Source organism: Nothoprocta perdicaria, unplaced genomic scaffold (assembly GCF_003342845.1).
Source record: "Nothoprocta perdicaria isolate Ctin4 unplaced genomic scaffold, notPer1 scaffold_46, whole genome shotgun sequence".
Taxonomy (NCBI): domain Eukaryota; kingdom Metazoa; phylum Chordata; class Aves; order Tinamiformes; family Tinamidae; genus Nothoprocta; species Nothoprocta perdicaria.
The window spans coordinates 4,357,330-4,378,718 of record NW_020455710.1 but is presented as its reverse complement, the minus strand read 5'-3'; positions in this window follow the sequence as shown (position 1 = coordinate 4,378,718).

Here is a 21,389-nt window from a genome sequence, read left to right as displayed (position 1 = left end):
ACAAGACAAGCCACAGACACACTCATTTTATCCCTGAGAACTAGGAGCTGTCCCCAGACTGTTACAGACTCTTCTTGGAAATTCTCTTTTCAATATAGATCCATTTTGATCTCCAGAAGCAGGAATCCCCTAGCTATCCTGGACCAGTGCTCTAGCAGGACTATGGACTTGCAGGGCAAGACAAACTGGCACTGGAGCTCCCAGCAAATGCACAAAGCACAAGTGCACAAAGCACAGCTGCACTCGTGCCCTCCAAAGGCTTCAGAAGGGCTGCTCTTCTAAGAACCTTGGCCATTTGTCAGCCTGCTACACTGAACAGCACTTTATGCTGAATAGCACTATGACCTACGGCCCTACAAACCACTATCATTTATTTTTCCTTTTTCCCTGGTGTCTGTGTGGGAGGGCCAGAGGCAGAAACCCCACCGTATTCTAAGTCATAGCAAGAGGAAAGAGGGGAAGGTTAATTCAGTTCACCTGCTCTGACCTTCTGGCAGAGAAAGTTATGCATATATTGCCCAAGCCATTAGAAAATGCTTCCAAATTTGAGGTTCTGAAAATTGCAAGGAGTTTTCATTTGTGCTCTGCTATTGCCATGGGTTAGAGGGAATAGTTGAGCCGCTTGAGCCACTGTTGACATTCCCAGCATGTATGGATAGTACAGACAGTTTACATTTACAAGCCAGAAACATAAAGAACAGCATTTTGGAAGCATTTGCTTTTTATTGTGACATCTCAGCTGTGCAGCTGGGCTGTAATCTCCATGCCAAGGAGATGAAATCATCAGCGTGTTTGAATTCCTGCTTTTATCAAAGCAGAGCTGCTATCATAATGGAAGGACTAACTTCTTGCTAGGTTAATTCATTTTAATTTGTTCTTAGCTGGCTTCTTTTGACTTGCCTGTCAGATGGCATTTACATAATGCCACTCCTCTTCAAAGTGCTTTACAAGGATCAATTATGTCTCAAAACACCTTTGCAAACTCTCTTACTATTCTTCTTTTTTTTCGGAAAATAGGTAACTGAGATAGAGATACTGATAGCTGAGTCTTCTGCTTCTAGGAGTCACATCTAGCACCATCTTAGCGCCTGAAAACTAAGCCAGCCACAGCTCATCCCACATCAATGGAGGGTGAAAATACTGCAGAACACACAGGAATTAAGTCCCTGTCTGAACTCAGGCTTGGAAGCTCATTCGTGCAGCATCAGAGACGGCCCTGCTCTGCAGGGCACGTTTTAGTGGAGCTGAATGCTTCACACAAGCAATTCTTTTAAAAGGCAGCCTCGTGTGTCAGTATTCAGGATTAAACATAATTTAGGCATTTTTCTGCACCCACCAAAATGGTTAATCCTGTGCCATGCAAAACACCAAGACAGACAGCGTTTCACTAGGAAAGCACAAGAATACAGCAATCTTGGGCGGTTATTTCCCAAATCATTGAAAGCTTTAAAGCTCACGCTAGTAAAGCTGAGAGCAGGAATATCCAGATTTATACTAAGACATCTATGGTCAGATTTTACCTCTACATCTTTTTTTAGGTTTCAAAAGAATCACTTGTCATCTCCTGCATCTGCTGTATTATGGCACGGTTTCTTACATATTTATATCACAAGAATCTGTTTCTGTGCTCAGGCTCCTTTTGCAGCTGCAGAAGCCTGAGGTACAGGGACCTGCAATTCTCGAGCAGCAAACACAGTCCCCGTGGGGTTCATTTGTGCTTGTGTCTTTCCTCTTAGGCTGCATATCTTCTCTGTAGCAAATAAAAGACAAATATTCCCAGAGGGAGAGGAGCGTGGGGCTCAGGGTGCCTGAGCAAACACTTCGCTGAGGCCCAGAAGGCACTAAGGAAAGAACTACGTAAAGGGAGACAATTCAAAGAAGATGTAGGGGAAAAAACATTCATAAAACCTCAYGAACCCCTCATGAGGACACATGGCTTTGCCTCCCGGAGCTCTGCAGAGAGTTTATTCCAAATCAAGTCTTCCTCTCTTTATAAACATTAATGCATGAAGATTACATGAACACATTGCAACAGCTCGCCTCTTTGTAAAATGTGTTGAACATTATTGAAGTAATTAACGAGTTATTGCTAGGAAATGGGTGGCCAAAGCAGGAGCAAAGCTCATGGATGTCCCGGGCATCACTRTTCCCACTTCTACATCAGAGTGAACAAACTCTGGATGCTTCCCTTCATTTCCACCATAGCCTGAAAGGGCCTCTTTGCACCAGCTGTCTTAGGCTTTTGATGGTCTCAGTCATACGGTTTCTAAACCGTAACTTTCTGCATTATCTTTCCTGCAAACGATTCCTAGCTGTTCATAGCCCAGTTGTATTGAACTTGAGCAGACTGGTGCAATTTCAGAAGAGTTTGCAGACAACAAATAGCAGCATTTGCAAGTAGCCCCCTGCCAGATACTACGTGGAAGAGTAATAAAATTCAAAGTACATAACTCAGCTCCACATAGCATGGTCTGGCTGCTTGCCCTTTTGCCTCTGAATTGCTTTTTGAATCTCTGCCCTGCCCAATACAAGTGAAATTATTCTAATTATACAGTTTGARAGAGTCCCCAGTGACATGCTGGATAGTGATCATTTCCTAGTTCACTGCAAAACAATTTCACATATAAATACCGATTACACAAAGGGTCATGAGCTCATAGAAAATCTGAAACTGTCTTGAAAACCGTGTATTCTCTCAGAGTCTAGGTCACTTCTGGTTATGGATTAAAGAAAGATGATGAGCCTTATGTTATTTTTAGAGTAAGCTCCTAGTAGTTTTATTCTTCTTAATCTCAGACTTGTATCCGCTGAAGAAACAGATCTTTTCCTTATTCCATTTTCAAACACGGGGTGCATTACCCAGGTTGTGCATGTCAGCTTTGTTTATTAAGATGGACCAAAACCCGAGCCTTTGAATCCAAACATGACTGACAAAGGAATTTCAAAGTCAGATACTGTTTTCCCTTTTGAATGACCGAAACGCAGATATTAAGGAATTTTTAATCAGAATTTGATGCATTTGGAATTACTAAGAGGGCCTACAGAAGTGTCAAAGTTTCTAGCTTAGAAGATAAAATATAGATATTAAGATCTGGCTGTTCTTCAAGAATCAATTTATCCAGGCTTGTGCAACAAAGCCTGTTTTTATCACCACTATGGTTTAAATTAGCTCGATATGTGGGCACAGAAGATAGATCCAGCACCATGAGCTGTCATTTTTGCTGGTCCTGGCAGCCCATCCTAGACAAAGACAGACATCTACACTAATGCCATTCCAATTCTGTAATGGCAGAAATTGTGGGATTTTTTTCTGATTGACTGTCTTATTCTCTTTGAGATTTATTGCATCACTTAACATATACTTATAACTACAATTCTGTATAATTGAGGTCATAAAATTATACAGCCAGATATATAAATGGCCATAGTTAGTCATGCTGATCTCTCACGCGATAAAACGAGGACAAAAGCATGTCCTCTGCAAAACTTGTACCAAACGTTTTCCCAGTTCTTTGACTATTTGCCATCTTCTATGTTGAATTTCGTTCAGCGTCTTGAAAATAGAACATTATCAGTGCGCACAAACACTGGGCATTGCAGCTTCCAGTCCCAGAAAATAATCCCACAGGCCAAGTCCACCCTGCTGAATCCCTGGCATCAGCCCCCTGCCCGTCACCACCCATCAGCACCAGGGCTGTTGGCTTCAGGAGACCATGAACCACAAAGCTCCAGCACAGTTCCTTGGGTCCTTGGCCAAAGGACTGGCCTAAACAGTGCTCATCAGTGGCATTAAAAGCGAGAAGGAACTCTATTGAAAAGACATAAAGGTCTCTCTCTGTCTCTCTCTCCCCTTTCCCGATTCTAAGCTTGAAGTCTTTCCAAGAGCCAGAAACAAAAGCTGTGCTCTGCTGTTGCAATGACCTCACCTGCAAAGCACTACATGCAGTGAGGCCAGCACAGATTTTTCATGCACATGGAGTGTGCACTTCTCCAGCACTGCTTTTCATACCATTTTTTTCCCCTCCAGTAATTTCAGCAACAGGAAAATAGCCCCATCCCATGCAAAAGCATGATGTTAGTGGGGAAAACAAGGGCAAAAAAMCAGAAATGTCATTCAGTCTAAAGGGTAGGATCTTAGTTAATGAAGTGACTARGTCTTTTCAGAAAACTCTGCCCAAGCACAGACTTGTTTGTGTTTTCAGAAGTCTTGTTCCACTAGCTTCACCCCCTTCTTTTTGTTTACTGTTTGGTTATTCTTTTCTCCTTCTTTGCACTTTACCAATAGAACTAGGGAAAATACTTAGCTCAGGGTAACTCTTTCTGCCATCCATAGGTTATACTGTCATATTTTGAGCCAAACTTCATATTTTTGGAAAGTGAAGAAGCCAGGTTGGATAAAATAAAAACTTTTGATTTTTTTTTTTTAACTCAATAGATCAAAGAAAATGCAGTGTTGCAGAGCATGCCAAAAGTAAAACAAATGAATAAAAATCACAGCCCCATTAAAATCAAGGACAAATCTTATGAATTTCAGATAGTGCCAGGGGTTCATCTGTGATATTCTAAATCCCAAACAGAGAGAGGTGGAGATAGCTCAACTGTCTTTCAACCATGATGCTACTCTTCCATTTGATGCTCCAAGAGAACTGTGGGGAGCACGTCCACCACAGCTGGCCATGGAAACACAGAAATTAAGGTGAACCCATGAAAATAAGGYATATAAAAAGTTATCTGGCACATCTGTTGCAAGGACATCTGGAATAGGCAACCTAAGGGTTGACGAGTGGCCCTGGGAGGAGCCAAATTCAAAACCAAGCTCCACAGCAGACCTGTCACCTTATTGGAGAGCGAAGTGGTCCTATCTTTCCAAAACAGAATGCCCACATGCCCATTTCAGGGTATTTCTTGTATTTCTTTCTAATCTTTGTAAAATASCACATCTGCACCCTTGCAACTGCAGGTGCAAATAGCTTGGAGGGAAATGATGTCTTAATGTGTATTGCACAGCTTGGAGAAAGCAGGGCCCATACTCAGCATTAGCCTCCTGGATCTCTGGAGTTGAAATAAAAGCAAAATTAACTTTGGATCACAAAGTCTGTAATCACACCACTCATGCAGACGGCTTAAATCTTTCCCAGGCCCTTGCATCCACTGCTCTCCAGTGTAACACTGCTAGAAAGCTCAACAGGGGAGCTGAGAATTTTTTTCTAAGTTAAACTTGGACTGGATGTTTGGGTGACCTTGTCTCTTTTATAATAAATATTTTCCCCCTAAAATAACGGAATCGTCTGTTTCATTTCAAACCATTTCTTCACCCCAGGATTCAGAAAGAGCAATGTTTTTTTAATGCGGAAATTTCTTGCACAGGGTCCTTTTGTCCTTGAGCCAAATCCCATTTTATGTTTCTTAAAGATTTATTTATTGATATTTTTTTGGCCCACCTGATTAGTTACACAACCACATATCACAGACGGGATGTAACCACCAGTTTAGAAACCTTTCTGAAATGTGACTCAAAGCAGCCAAATAAGTTTTATCAGTATCATACTGATTTATTAGCACATGTAATGATTTACTGCAGCATTTGGTTTATGCATAGGACTTTATTCCTTTTCTTCATCTTTGTCTCTTCTGAAAAGGTGACACAACTAACCACTATTGTTTTCTATTCTAATCTTTTGAGATTTTTAGGGCTTAAATCATCTCTAATAAATAAAAACTTTCAGCTGAAACATGAGAAGGGAGCTTTGCTCTCTTTTTCCAACTGCTCCTGACCATATGGCAAGGTTCTTTCCCCCTGTTTTCTGCTTCTGTTTGTTTTGCAATTAAGACACTTCTTAAGAGAGAAAAAAATATTTTATATACAAGATACATACATTTATTTTTATTTATATCTTTTACATTTCATATGTAGCCATTCTTGGATCATTCCCTGCTTATAGAGCCAAACTTCTTCGAAGCTCCTAACAAATCCCATTATTTTTTTTCCCTCTTACATACTAAGCTTCCAATTCTTACCTAAAGCTGGAAGTGCTGAAATGGCAGAAATGGACAGTTTTGTAACTCCCGTGAGATTTGCAGTAAAATTTTGGCAGCCTGGGAGGCTAAGCTCTGGGTATTTTGAARAGGCACCTAAATTAATCTTTTCATACCTCTGTCATTCATCAGCGTGGATGGACTAGCCACTCAACTTGATTGTTCAAGGAAGCCTTGCCCAGAGCACAAATCTATATGCATTTTCTCAGCTGCAGCATTCCTCCGTTATTGCTAGAGAGCCAGCCCCACCAGCTGCTGCACCTAATGAAAAGATGCTTCTTTGCCTGGAAGGACTTACGGTTATTAAAATAGCTCCTCTTATTTTCACCAACTTGTCTGAAAGTGAGGGAAATGGGTCATCCCTTCATTAAAGATGGGAAATTAAAGCTCACAAGTGTAAATGATTTGTCAAAAACAATGGCAAAGTCCAAAGGAAAACACAGAGCTCTTCTCCTCTAGTGCCAAAACCACCAGAGCATCATTCCCTTCCCTTCGCAAGGAAAAAGCTGCTAGTTCGCACATCCTGGGGCACATTTTCAAAGCCAGGGACAATGGGGAATTTCAAACACACGTAACTGCGTAGGCGTTTGGTACCTACGTGTGAAACAGCCACCCGCTTCTCCAAATGATCCCTCTGCATCCTGAAGCTATGACCTTTTTCCTTAGAGCACGGCGGACCTTTTTTTCCCATAGCCCTTTTCATGATGTCTGTTGTGAAGACTTTAGATCCCTCTCAGAGTTKGTTGCTGTCATTTCTACCCTGTTGCTGAAGCGCTTTTTGGTGCCAGGCAGGGATTCGGCCGTTTGCAGAAGAAATACTGTTCCAAGCTCTCTTCAGGCGCCGTTCTAGTCATTTTTCCAATTGATAAATACACCACAGATGATTCCCACCTCTTCCATTTCCAAAGGCATAAACAAGCCACAAACTGTTCTGGGTTTGAACCACAACCAGAGCAGCAAAGGCCCCCAAACCAGCCCATTATCTCACGTTAAATACACTCCTCTCCTATATGATTAATATTCTTTCTACTTAATTGAAGTGTGACACACAAAGCAAAAAATGTTAATTGAATTTTGGAGCTCATAAAATTGCCAGGTTCTTGGGAGATAATTGCACTGAGCAGATAACTTATCTTTTTCAGCTTTCTTTCTGGTTTTGGAAGCACCGGAGTTCCGTTAGCTTGGAGATATAACATACTCGTTTATTCACTTGGTTTYGTGAAAATGATAGTTATTTTAATTTTTCAGAAAACATGCCTGGCTTGTCTTTTTACTCCAGTTTGTCCAAAAAAAAAAAAATCTCATAAAAGAAAAATCTGTTCACCAARGCTCTGAACTTGAAACTATCTCAGATTCAATCTCAGTTTGAAATGACTTCTGACCTGTTTCAGTTAAGTATTTCATCATCTCCCAGACTTCACTTCTGAAAGACAACCCTTYATGTTTTGCGTGTAGGCTGCAGAGAATTTTATAGTAGTCCCTTCTGGCAAAGGCTGTTCTAAACTTGTGATTTGCTATGCATGATCAATTAAGACAGGAAAAGAGCTGATTAGGGCAGTTGTGATAGTACGGGCTGTTATAAAACACCGTGCATTGATTTCTATTGTTTTCAACCTGGTTTTTACTCATTGAGCACCGATTATCATATACCAACATTTGTAAGGCAGTTGCTTCTTCTACAAAGACACATTTGTATGTAAAATGCATTTGAAGTTTAGTAGCACTGAAATTGTGATCCTCTGCAAACATGTTTTCTTGATGCAGATAGAGAAAGTTGCTCCTGAAGTGTACTTATTCTCCTACATATAATATTCCAGCCATAAAATAACAACACAATTCGAGTAAAATTTGTCCTGTTTCTCCACGCTCCATGCCAAGCAACATCGACACCCTCACCACAGCCTGGGCATGCACAGCTCTCACTGCAATAGCCCTGCGCTCCCCAAATTTGAAGCTGCACAACCTCCACAACGCTAACCAGGCACCCTGTGCCATTGCACGAATGAATCTTAGCCTGCTTCTAGGTAGCATTTTAGGAGCAATACATTAAAGCCCATGTAGGTTCCTTGTGTTTTACACAGAAGTCACACTAACACACTTAAATAAGAAACCTGCTCATCTTCAATGCTGCAGTTTCTTGCAACATGTTGATTGCACAGTCTCTACAGAAGAAAAGGGAACAAGCAAAGGAACAAAATCACATACCTCCTAATGGGAAAGCTTCCTGAAGACCTGCTCTCCCTTGCTAMTGCTGATTAGGAAAAGAAACTGAGCACTCCCTGAACCAGCTCTTATGTAGAAGTACAACCTACAGCATGTTCTCACCTTTCCCCAAATTCTAAATCAGAAAACTCTGCACCTGATTTCATTATGAAGCAGATTTAAGAAAATTCACACTATTAGATACAGGTTTCAGAGTATTACTGTGAGTCCCTCCCATATGACTCCTATTTTTCAACTAATTAATAATGCCAGCTGTGTGCTTGATAACGTGCTCCCACTGAACAGTTTCCTAGTGTACCATGCTAGGACAGAATGTACAATACCAATTAGCTGCTTTGCCCAGCTCCTTAAAATGTTTTGCACATGCCAGTAAATGTAAACACACAATTATGGCATATTTAGTTGAAAGGCAAAGCAAGATCAAGTACAACTATTATTAGCCAGAACAAAAACCTTCAGGATCTTCATCCATATTGAGGTCTAATTAAGTTTGCAAAATGTGCAAATCAGCTCGGTTTGTTAGTTAACGTTTGCAAAGCAATCCTGGGTTGGAAAGTACTGTGCTGAGAATTTTGATCATGTGGGTGATGGTGGTTTTAGGAATAGTGTTACTATGAGCAGTTTGTTGTCTGCACACATACTGCATTAAAAAAAAAACTGGTAAGCAAAGTGTGAAAGTAATTACCATAAGAAAGTTGTGTTAGCAGGAATTAGGAAAGCAGYCGCAGGAGATCTTCATTACAGATCAACAGTATCAATGTCAATTATATCAGATGGTTTGTGCTGAAGTATGTCCTTCTACTTAAATGCAGGAAGTAAATAAAATYCAGCTTCTTAGCAGCTCTTTTTTAATGACAAAAAAAGGCTTGTTTGTTTGTTTGTTTTTGAGAGCAGTGGGTTGCGGAAAGGGAACACAAAGCATGTTTGYTGTTTTTAAGCCTTTGCTCATTCCATATCTAGAAGCATTGCACTCTTTGGTGRTCAGGATTGTCAGAAATAATAAAATACTTACAAAGTTAGTGCCAAAAGAGATAAAAAGAAATGGCAAGCTTCTTCCAGGGAATTTGCAATGTTCTTCATCTGTGGTGAACGTTTTATCTTGCAGGTTAGAGGTAACTCCTTGCACTCTGAAAAAATGAAATTCTTTAAAATAGCATTGCCTTGACACAAAATAGTGCATGGCAACAGCCTGATAGGGTGTGGTTTTTTTTTTTTTTTTTTTCTTTTAGACTTACATAGAGAACTAGTGAAACCAGTTGCTTAATTTCCTTCACAGAGGGTTTCAGCTTATGCATAAAAGCTGACTCCAATCCCCTGCTTTGGAAATGTGGCTTTACATGTCTGCAGTATATAAGGTTTCTGTGCACAGTGACAGTGCCTTATGGTGAGACCCTTCCAAATCCAAATATGTTCCAGCAAAGAGAAAAAAATGAAAAGCAAATGAGAGGTAATGGCTGTTGGCGTGTGATATCAGACCCTAGAAAGGCAGGKTAAATGTGATAGTAAACTCTAAAAGTTTACTAATTAAACCTGAGCATATTCTTCTCATKTTACAGGTGCTCTGTATGTGTGCGATGCAAAATACCAGGATTTGTTTCCCTCATTTTTTAACAGTATGTTAAAGCAATGAGCCCTAACTGAGATTTCATTTTTCAGATAAGGAAAGCTTCTGTCCTGCACCAGGGTCTTCCCAATAACTAGTATTTTATAAAATACTATAAGGCATAGACTATGCATCACTACAAATCAACAGTAAAACAAAATCAGTTTTATTTAATGGCATAAATCCAGGCTTTCTCGGGTGAAAATAGACTTGCTGAATAAAGGCACAGACCCTATTGTCCAAACATTAATTAAATTTGTAGTGTCCTAATGGATGGAGAAGCGTGGACTGTCCTTGCTTCCCTGACAACCAGGGCCTCTGCCCGAGCACTATGCGCTTGAACACAGAGGCACTTTCTAATAAAGGGCTTTGGGAAACTGGATGTGGATTTGGCATACCCAGATACCCACTATTTTTCTTTTCTTTTTTTTTTTTTTTGTACTGTTCCGTTTACTGTGAAGGAAGGAAGTGGTGATAAAGTCAAGTTACTTGCCCAGCCACAAAATCCCGGCAGTTTACAGTATTCCCATATTCCTAGGGACAGTCATGTTCTTGGCAGGCAGAGGTTAGTGGCGTTCTCACCTAACAGTGCTTATGACTGCTGTCAAACCCTTCATAATATGGCAGAGAACTTCTTGTTTGTGGATATCCTGGCCTTTCTTTATTCAATTTCCAGCTGCTGAATTACCCACTGCGCTCTTGTAACCATATAATCACCGTCAATTCCTGCCCTCTTTGGGGTGACCGAATCCAAAGCTTTGGGGCTCTTTTGGGTCATGCATGACAGACCTCARACTGACCTTAACAATCAGCTTCTTGTTTCTCTTCCTGTTTCATGTTCTTAATTTCCAGGATCAATGTCTTTCCAAAAATAATATTAAATTTGGCCTCATTCTGGTATATGTCTGGAGCAGCAGGGATGCAAGCAAAGATCTGTCTTTAAAACACACTTCTGCTTATTCACTGCACATCCATTGCATTTCTAAGAGGGAAGATGGAGTTCTCTTAAGTAAGGGAACGTAATGCCCTGAGATAGGGACTCACAAAGCATCCATCCGCACTGCCTGCTGGCCTTGTTCCTGTCGTATTTTGATCTCCTTCGGACATGAAGAGGAATTCACAAATTGCCCAAACAATCTCATGGCACTAATACATAATCATCGTTTCGACTTGGAACATTTGCCCAGTGCACTCTTCATTAAAAAGCCACAGGACTGGTAAAATGCAGAATCACGCATAAAGATGGGAGCGTACGGGAACAGAAAGGACGGGAGGAGCTGTGCTGAATTTTGATAGCAGTAGCAAGAATCTGGAAGAAAAATGCAGAAAAAAAAAATATGATAAGTTATGTTTAATAGTGAGAGACATAATCGGATATAATCCTTGGAGAAAAAAAAATATGCTGCAAGCATCAGGGAATCTTTTTATGCCCTTGTAGGAAGTCTGGATGCCTTCCTAGAAGATATACCAGGCTCAAAACCTAGAGTTTAAAGGTCTACTCAGGGAGAGAATGAGCCTGGATACATGCTAAGGGAGACTTCCCCTCTCTCCTTAAACTTTAATGAAACTATAAGATGAGTCCGGGAATGGAGGCTGTGCTGGCAGTCCAGCCCCTTTGCCCCATCGCTTTTCCTTTCAGCACCCTGCTCGTCCCGTGGTGTGGAGAGGACAGACGGACACATCACCACTGCTCCATTAGCAGCCCAGGCTGCAGTGTGCTGCCGGCGTTTGTCAGCATCGCAGGGGTTTGTTGATTTAATAACAGGAACTGGCGTGTGCCCTTTGCTGTGATTCCAGCAGATAAATGCGGGGGAGGACGGGCAGTTTAGCAAGAGCAAAAGGATGCAGAGACAGCGGTTCCATTTGCAAATTGCAGGGCAGGGCAGGAAGGGTGAAATGGAGAAGTGTTAATGCTCCATTAGCTTATCTGATGGGTGGAATTAGGGTTGCTGGGTTTGAGGGCTGTTTTTCTTTCATGTTTCCTGTTGACAAACATTGCTTTTCTTACTCTTCCTCTCATGGGGAAGAGCTAATTGACCTCCCACCTTCCTCCCCAACCAAGCATGGAAGAGGCTGGACCRGGGCATGTTCCTGCTGGTGCGATGGGCAGGAGGCAGGACACCAAGCCACCCCAGGTGGGTTTCATCTGAGGTTTGCTCCCTATGTCTGGAGGAGCCGTCACCATTTGCCCATCCTCGTGCTGTGCAGTCTTGTCTTCATTACCGCAGCAGCCCTCGCTTCTTCTCCGGGCCTGTGGTTCCGTCTTTCTGGGAGCAATGACACTGGGATACAGTAAAGAAAGGGCCCCCTTTGAGCCAAGTGTTATTTATTTAGAAGGAAGATTTTTATTTAGAAGCAAGACGTTTAAGAGAAAACAGATTTTAAGGGCAATAAATCACTCTGTACCTCTCTACCTAGGGCTTGCTTATCCCCTGCAGATATTAGAGGGACACATGAATTTTTTAGGCATTTCTGGAACTCTCCTTCCTGGACAGTCCTTGGCTGCTGGCTGCTCCTCCCATCCAAGGGGACCTGACAATTGAAGGGCCTCTTGCGTCCTTAGCCCCAGCTTTGGCACAACAGCCCTTCCAGTTTGGCTGTGATCTTGAAATTAGGCCACGCTCTTGTAAACCGAGTCCTCAGAATTTGCTGGGAGATGGTTTATTGTGTTGTCCTGCTAGTTCCCTTCCCATTCAGACAGGAAAGTCTTATACAATAACTTCACCTCGCGGAAAAGGTCATGCACAGAGTTCACAAAACACTGTCTCTGTATTCCTTTGTTTATTGCATAGTATCCCAATGCCCATCCCATAAGCCACACAACAGGGGAAGATATTTAAAAACACTCTCAATTTTAGCACATTCCCCATAACTTGGCAGTGTTTGGGCTGAGGCTTTTGGTTTACATTTATCCGAGTTTCAGAAGAATCAGGACAAAGCTCAGCTGGAGCTCCACAGCTTCGCTGCGTCTCACAAAGAGCCTCCGTGCAGAATCGCTGCAGGTCTTACAGGTCGCCCTCCAGCCCATAAATCAGGCGAGGTCAACTTGAAACTCAGCCCAGGTGTGCCAGGACAGCCCTGCGGTCCCGCAGCGAGGCAGAGCGCAGCACAAAATCCTCCCTCAAGCCTGGCCCGCACCCCGTTCTTACCCTGCTGCTCATCCTCAGCACYGATCCCCTTGCCATAAATGAGATGATGCCACCAAAGTTGCCTGCTTTCCCAGCATGTCATTAAACAGCAGTTTTAACGTGCTGGTTCACAGCGCCATCCTCCCTTCAAGATGTCGCGTGGTCCTGGTCACACGAGGCAGAGCTGTTATCACTTGATGCAAACCATTCTTTCCTCTCTACATGTATTTTTTTTTAAGTGTTAGATGTGGAAAACCAGACAGGATGATCACTCAGCGTGTACCTTGTCTCTACTGCCTGCTGAGAAAGTCACAGCAAACATGAAAAATGAGAGAGAGAAGAATTTAGGAAATATAGAATAGCTYGAAAGGCAACAGGACAAAATAAGCCCAGCTCTGCTGTGGTTTGCTTGGCTTGATAGGGTTGCACCGGGGACAAATACTCAGATGTTCCACTGGTTTGTCAGCAGGCAATTGGTAAAATCTTTTAGCACTTTTACTTAACAAGTGATCGTTTTTTTCCTTCCCACAGAGCCCTTGTGGGTACGATGAAGCATTCCCCAAGAAAAACTAATGATCTCCTAGCTGACCCTACAAAGAAACCTTTAGCCCAAGCATGAACACCGATTGGCAAGTGTTCACTTATCATGGCATGATTGCTAGTGGATGCTCAGTTTGGTCTTGCATCAGTTTACCCACAAGGGTTTCCGTGGGAATTAATCTACAGCCCCATACCTGTTACATCCTGCCTCATCTGCTGTTTTTCCATGGGCTGTACCACATGCCACCCTATAAATCCTTGAAAAGCCTTGGATCTCTGGGTAGCAATTACCCAGTGTGTGTGGAGCAAATCCAAAACGTACTCTGGATTTGTGGATCTGTAATTATGTGATCGACCGCGTGACTAACTCACTGCTACTGGTCACAAGGTGTAACGCAACCCGCGCAGCCACCGAAGGTTTTGCTACATCTAAAAGCCTGTGCAGTGATTTTAGGAGTTGATATCAACTCAGCTGCAATAAGTCTAGGTCTAGATGTTAGTCCAGAGGTTTCAGATAGGCTGGCACCCACTCAATATGCAGCTTTAGCCACACATCAGGCCTCCATACACTCGGGGAGATGATACAGACTTAAACATTGGTCTTCCCCGAGATGCACCTCTAAATCTTAATCTGAATGAGATTTCTACAGGTTTTATTTTACAATTGCCACTAAGCCAATTAATTATGCCTCCCAGTGTTTGCCCACATGTGTGGGGGCAGGGATGTGAAGGTTATACAGTGCAGGCTTGGGGCAGTATAATCTTGTGTCCTTCAGAAACCTCAGGTACAGTGAGATCCTTGGAGCGCAGAGAGCTCCACAAAGTACTTGCAAGAATACTGGCAATTAATTTGTCTTGCCCAATAGTTCTAGTTTGCTTTCCAAGTACAATTTCATGTGGAACTGCAGAATTCTTCATAGCTTTGCTATAATGATTTTTGAGAATTATTGAGGTGGTTTACAAATGTCTGCCACTGGGTCATGTGGCAAGGAGTGTAAGGTAGACAGGGCTGAGAAGAGGCAATGAGATGTCCAAGTCTGACCTTGACTAATGGATGGATGGAAAGGAGAAGCAGAAGCCACAGGCTTCCATACATTTCCAAGAGGACGTGAGTGAGAGGACCTGACTTCCCTGCAAGCAATTTTTAATAGCCATTTTACTAACAGGCCGTGATTTTTAAAGGCAGTTTTGCCAAACTGGGTCAATTGCATGGCCCTTMTCCCAGTTATAGCAAGTGCCAGACTCTCACCTTGAAATAAACCTTGCTTCCTACCACAAATTCAGCAAAGAATAATGGTTCTGGTTAAAATCTTAACAGTAAGACTCACCCGAATCCTAAATGAAGGCAGTGAATAGCAGTGGGTGAGCTGGCAGCTATTGAGATATTCAGCGTCTGAATCAAAATTTTGTAGAAGAACCACAAGCAGACAGGCCCAGCTTCGTGCATCCTGACTCTCCCAAGCAACTGATCCTTAGTGGTGGTCAACATGTGGCACCTACCTGCACAAACCCTCCTCGCTGCTTTCTGACACCCTGCACTGCATTTAAGGCGGACGATGGCTTTGCAGGGCATATCACCAAGCCAAGGCAAGGAGATGGGAAGTAGCACTAACAAGATAAATTGCATTAGTCCCTTTTTTAATTTATTTTTTTTTTTCCCTGGGGCACCTCCTGCAGATTGTGTTTGCTCTCACCGTCTTCCTCTATTGTGAACCAAGAGACAGCTCAAATGTGCGAGTGGTCCACATGGTTTTGCCTGCCACTTTTTTCTTGCAAAGTCCTGCCCAGATTATAGCTACGAACCAGCTATTCCTCCTCTTTCATTACTCAGCTTCTGAGCAGTGAACTGGAACAAACTTTTCAGAAGCTCCATTTCCATCCTTTAATTTTTAAGGGCAGTAACCACAGCTTCCAAGCAGAGGTTAATGGCAAGCAAAGTTGTTTTCTCCTTGAGAGGCCGATAAAGTGAAACCTATATCTTGCAGCTGCCTTAGTCATTCTTTGGAAAACACGCTCACCTCGCTGTCCCGTCCAGCAGAGCCGAGCCAAGACTCCCGTAACGTCCCCGTCCATGGCTGTAGTTGGGCTGCGACCAYGCGGTGCAAGATCGTAGTTGCTTCTGCAGTCCCGGGTATCAAAGGCTGCACTGGAAAGAAAAGAAAATGCATCACAATAGAGGTTGCTGGAGAGAGGGCCCTTGRAAACATTCTCTGTTTCTGATTTTGGTAAGGAAATAGGCAATTACTGTCTTAAAAAATGAAATGTCATGAAATTTCAAACTCCATTTGTTTCTGATAAATAGCTTGCAACTTGTGACAGAGGTTGCTGGAAATCTCCCCTAATAGCAGTGCCATGTTGGCCAAGAAGTGTTTGATCTGAGCTTTAGCCTTTTCTTCGTGTGGGTTGGACCAGCCTATAGTCAGATACAAAAATCATCTGGTTAGCTTAGTCTTTAAAAATAAATTTGAACTAGTCRGTTTTCACTTTATAGCGACTATACCCAACCTAACTGGAAAAGTAATCAGAACTAGAAATAGCCAAAATTAAAATGCTTCTTGCTAATTTAAGTTAACTTTATTAAAAGTTTGAAGTCTTAATCTATATGTCTTAAAGCTTTGGCTAAGGGGGATTTTCAAAAGGACTTCCAAGTCAAAACTCTGTTAGCTTCAATGGACTCGCTGGTTTCAAAGCCAAATTCCACCAATTTTTACCTGCACTGTTGGCCTCAGAAATTAAACATCTTCCTTAGAAGCTGAAATCTTGTTAATGAATTATTCAGTGAGTGCCTTGGAAGTCTAAAACAATTCTTCACTTTCTAGTGTTCAGATTCTGAGAATGAAATGAGATGCTTTGTTCCTAGAAATTTATGAGGCTTGAAAACATGTTTAAAGAAAGTGAATGTGTCTCTCCTGATGAGCCATACCACTATGGACCATAAATTCTTTAATATGTGGTCCTGTAGGGCATGTTCTCACCAGGTTCCTTTGCCATGTCAGCATCAGGAGCAGCAGCAGAGCTACCAAGCGTGGCAGGGTTGGTCTCCAGGAGTCTTGCAGGGCAGCTTGTGCTTTGGCTGGTATTTGTGACGGAGCCTAACTACTCTGTCCCTGCCATTGCAGCCTGCCTGTGGCAACAGGAATTAATTACAAAGCTTGAGAAGAAAAGTCAATAACAGAATTGAAATATTCCCATCAGTTTTACTKCAGTTAGATTGCCCAGATAATGTCTGCTCATCATAAAATAAGATGCAATGTGAGATAGTGTAGTAATTAGAGGGACACTGCTCCTAGTCTWCGTCCAGCTCTTGGGAAGCATCATGAGGTCATGCCTGAACAGGCTCCAAGAGAAAAGGCAAGGTCTAAATACCACTAAGGATGACTTTCATTAATAGATTCATCGGTGATAAGTGCATTCCAGTGAGTCATTATAGGATGCGTAGGTGCTAGAATTTTCACATCGATGTGAATTTGAGAAATGAAGAGGGCAAAAAATCTTGTGGTTAGTGCATGGGGTGGTGATTCAGGAGATCTAGGTTGATTTCTGCCCTCTGCTGTGGTCCAGGAGAAAAAGAGCCTTTAATTCCTCCGTGATTTACGGAGAGGATGAGGAGCTGCCCATCCTTTCCTAGGGAGAGGATGTGGAGCTGCCCATGGTCTGCAGCGTGGGCAGGACTTGCCCTTGCCCCACGGCACTGGCACTGGGAGCCCCTTCGCGGTCTGGAGATGCTCCTGTGATCGCGACACTGATAGTGACGCATCTTCTTTAAGCATTCCCGGTGCTTAAGTGTAAGCCTGTTTTAACAGCAGCAAACTGATTCAGACGAAGGAAGATCCAACGTTCCCACRTGCATGGGCACATCTTTTTAAGCCACTGGATATGAATGGATTTGTGCTTTGCAGGAATTAATGTGTTTATTAAGATACATGTTTGTTGGGCAGTGACAAATCTTTCCTTCAGGACACAGAGATTAAGGTTTAATTTTACTCCAGATTATAGCCCGCTCAGTTTGCAAAAACAGTCCTTACGCAAGTTTGTGGATATGCTGCCTGGAAATGAACGTTACTCTCCAACTGCTTAAGCAGCTTTGGATAAGAAATGATGGTTTTGGAAAGATTAGGGGCATAAGCAAGATCTTCGGGCTAAGGGGAAGTTACGGCTGCTGTCACGGGTTCAGGAAGGAACGTTGCCACCTGTGAAATTAGTGTGTCCCAAATTGCTTGGGAGAGTTGAGAAAGTTTGCAGGGGACTGACAAATGAGTGGGAGTTATGGGTTTTCAGATGGTGAGCATGAAATCTACGTGTATATATATATATATATATGTATTCATTTATTTATTTATACGCATGCATTATAAATTTTCAGAGGAATTTTTAAAGCCTTCAGTCTACTTCAGACACAAACCAGTGCTTAAGGTGCTGAAGGTTTTGCTACATGGCAACATCCAGAAGCTTTAAGAGCGCTTAAGTTGTAGGTGCATTTTCAAGCACAGGGGGATAAAGTCTGTCCTGGCCGATTTAAGATTTGAGTAAGGAAGATGGAGAGAGGACTGGAGGAGGAGCAGGGCACAGGGAAAGGAAGTGGCTGGAACTTGGACCGCGCAGCAACGCTGCGTTCGAGTGTTTGCCGCGTTCCGCAGCCCTCTGCTCATGCAGATCCCATCTCTCTCGTTGTTTATGTGTAGGCACATGCATATCCTGCCAGATAAAGGAATTTTAATATGACTGTTTGTTCTTGCACACATATGTGATGGCTATTCCAAAAGGCCCCCGTCAGGAAAGAAGCCCCATCATGATCTGTGCTGTGCTGGTGTCGTAAAGAAATAGATGCAGCCCAGGGGACTCTGCGACTTTGATGATTTTTTCATGGGAAAAAAAAAAGAAGTCTGTATAATTTTTGTGTGTCAGAAAGAGAACGGCAGAGAGCTCAAATGTCTCAACTCAGCATTACCTGAATGCCAAGACTCTGAATGGATATAAACCGTAGTACTTTCAACACAAGCAGTAGCATTATGACAATACTTAATTGCGAAAATCCTGCTTGTTTATTCATTTCAACTCTGCTCATCAATTTTTCACAGTATTCATTCTTGCCCCGTTTCTTTGCAAGCTTGGTACTTTGTGCTTCGGAGATTTGTTGCATACATTTTTACKATTTCCATGGAGCTTATTTTACTTATTTTTATTTATGCTAATGCCTGTTGTTGCTGTAGTGAGCGGAGAAAGCCAGTCAGTGGAAACTCCTTTAACTGAATGACATGGAAAAACCCCTCTGGCTCCCAGTGAGCCAAAGAAGGGCAAATGCAGTCAGAGCTACCATTCTGTCAATGCACCTTAGATCTAGTATTGATCRCCACCTTCATAAACACTGTATTGACACTGGTGACATCAGTCCTTACATGGACGTGATGAAATACACCCCGGACGTATAAAGGTGACTTCATGCTGCCAGATTTCCTCACAGCAGCCCCTGGRAAAATAAAAAAACCCACATCTTTTGTAAGTTTAATTAATTATCAGCAATAATGTTTTGTTAGAGATGCTGTGYAGGCTGCAATAATACTATTTGCTTGTGTGATATTCACATTGTCTGGATTGGGCTGCTTGGATGCTGCTGTCACCTGAGCACCTGAAAAGTAGGATTTAAACATGTTTGAGAGGGGCAAGCGGCGGAGCATGGGCTACGTGAGTCCTGACTTTAATTAAAACTTAGAAGCAGCTCCATTAAATCACGCAAACATTCTGCAAAATCAAGTGTGCGAAGGGACCGTGGTGGTATTCAGGGAGATGCTTCAGAGCTGCCAGAAATCCACATGGTAACTATTTTTTAATAAAAAGGAGGGGGGAAGGAAGAGAATACTTCAGATTTTCCCTTGAAAATTTCGCAAAGTTACTTCTCACATACCTCAATTATCTCCACCTTCATTTTCTATATGAAARTCTGTGCCTACAGAGTGAGTCAATAAAAACCAATAAAATGAGAACAGTATGAGGCGGATCTTTGTATTGCATAAATAAGCGTGGCTTAGGTGACATCACTGGGGCAACAGTGATTTATACCAGCTGAGGATCTGGCCCATAAACCAGGAATAACTCTTTCTGTGCTGTGATTTATGTTCTTCAGTTATTGACTGCTTAGGAATAAGCCTCTGTTATAAACAATTTGGGAAGCGAGGAAGGCAATTGTAGCTTAATGAGGCCCTGGTTCAAAGCACTGCCCTGTTACGCTGACCCTTCTATAGATCAGAAAGTCTCCTTGATTTAATTACCTTACAGATCCCCAGACTAGACAGCTCCAAAACTCATTTATGCTTCAGTCTTTTTTTCTTTTTTGGTGCACTTTACAGTGATTTACAATTCAGCCACGGGATTCTTCAGGCAACCGACGCRGATTCTGCAGAGGGGTTTGCAGTTTGTAGGCAATTACATTTTCCTTAAGCAAAACACAAGTCYGTTTTGAGACTATAAGGTCTTACCTTCTTTCTCAAGTGCAAAGAATTAACAGTTCTGCCTAGAGGAGCAAACCTTCAAGGACAGTATTATGGGAATTTAAGATGGAGCTTAAATGAGCAGTGCGCCCATTTACAAATGTTCCTATTTAAAAAGTTCACAACTCAGCCTTGCACTGTTTTCAGCAGATGTTAAGGGATTGTTCCATGAYGATTATCTCATCTTGAAGGAGACTTTTTCCTGTTTTTCTTTATTTTTTTCCTTTTTTTGGGGAGATCAAACTGTGGTATAAACTTGTCAAAATAATACCATGTTCCCTCACATTGGTGGATGGCTTTCTCTTCTGTCTCAGGATGCTTCACAGTGTTTAAATTTAATTTAAAGCTCAAAAGAAACGAATACAACGCGCAATAATTGCATCTTAATAATCTCTGCAGCTRATGGAAAAATGCTGCCCTGGAACCAGCTGCAAAATCTGAAACTTTTTCGTGTTGCACAGGGCTGGGTGTCTGCTGCAGAAGCTGCGTGGGGCTTTGCCATGGTGCGTGCAACAGCAAAGCCATCTCCTCCGTTCCATCCCAAGCCTTGATAAATATTCAATAAACACCTACTTCCCCATCAAGCCTTTGAAAATCTCTCCTTAAGCTTTTCCCTCCTTTCTGTGGTTTCTAAGACTTTCATGTGAATGTTGCCAGAAGTTCCCGTATGATTTAAAAGCCCAAATCCCACTACATTTTCATGATTTACTGTCGTTTTCCGGAGGATGTGATTGAAGGCATAATTCCCATTCACTTTTTTTTTCAAACTCTCTTCTATCTGTCACTTTCTTCCATATTTTAGGATCTGCTTTTTCACTTTCTACTAAATCTTCCTCACCCTRTAGCCATCCCTGGCACTTTCCATATCTCTCCTTTCTGTGACCACGGTTGCTTGAGGTTTCCATCATTAATGCCATGGTCTGGCCTTGGCACAACTGCTGCTGTCTGACTGTCTCATTCCCCTGGGATTAGCACACTAACTTTATTCACTAAGACATTGGGCCAAGTATTTATATACTTTTATATGAAAGTATTTAGATACTTTTCTATACTTTTATATAAAAGTATTTATATACTTTTAAATACTTTTATTGATTAGCTCATGCCCTTAATTATCATGAATGCTCAGCATGTAGCAGAKTTTTGAAGAGAAAGTGTACCCCATGTTGCCATTTTTATTGCTTCTGAATATATTTTGTCTTTATTTTCATTTCTCTTAAGCAGGAACTTTCCCCTTCGGGGAATGAAACCTCTAGGGCAAAGTTAGCCCGCATTAAGAGAGGAACTTTCACCCGTGCTGTAAACCACGTATTAATGTTAAATAAACCCCTGCCTTCTTTTAATGCAACTTAAACATTATCGGCTCTGAGGTAA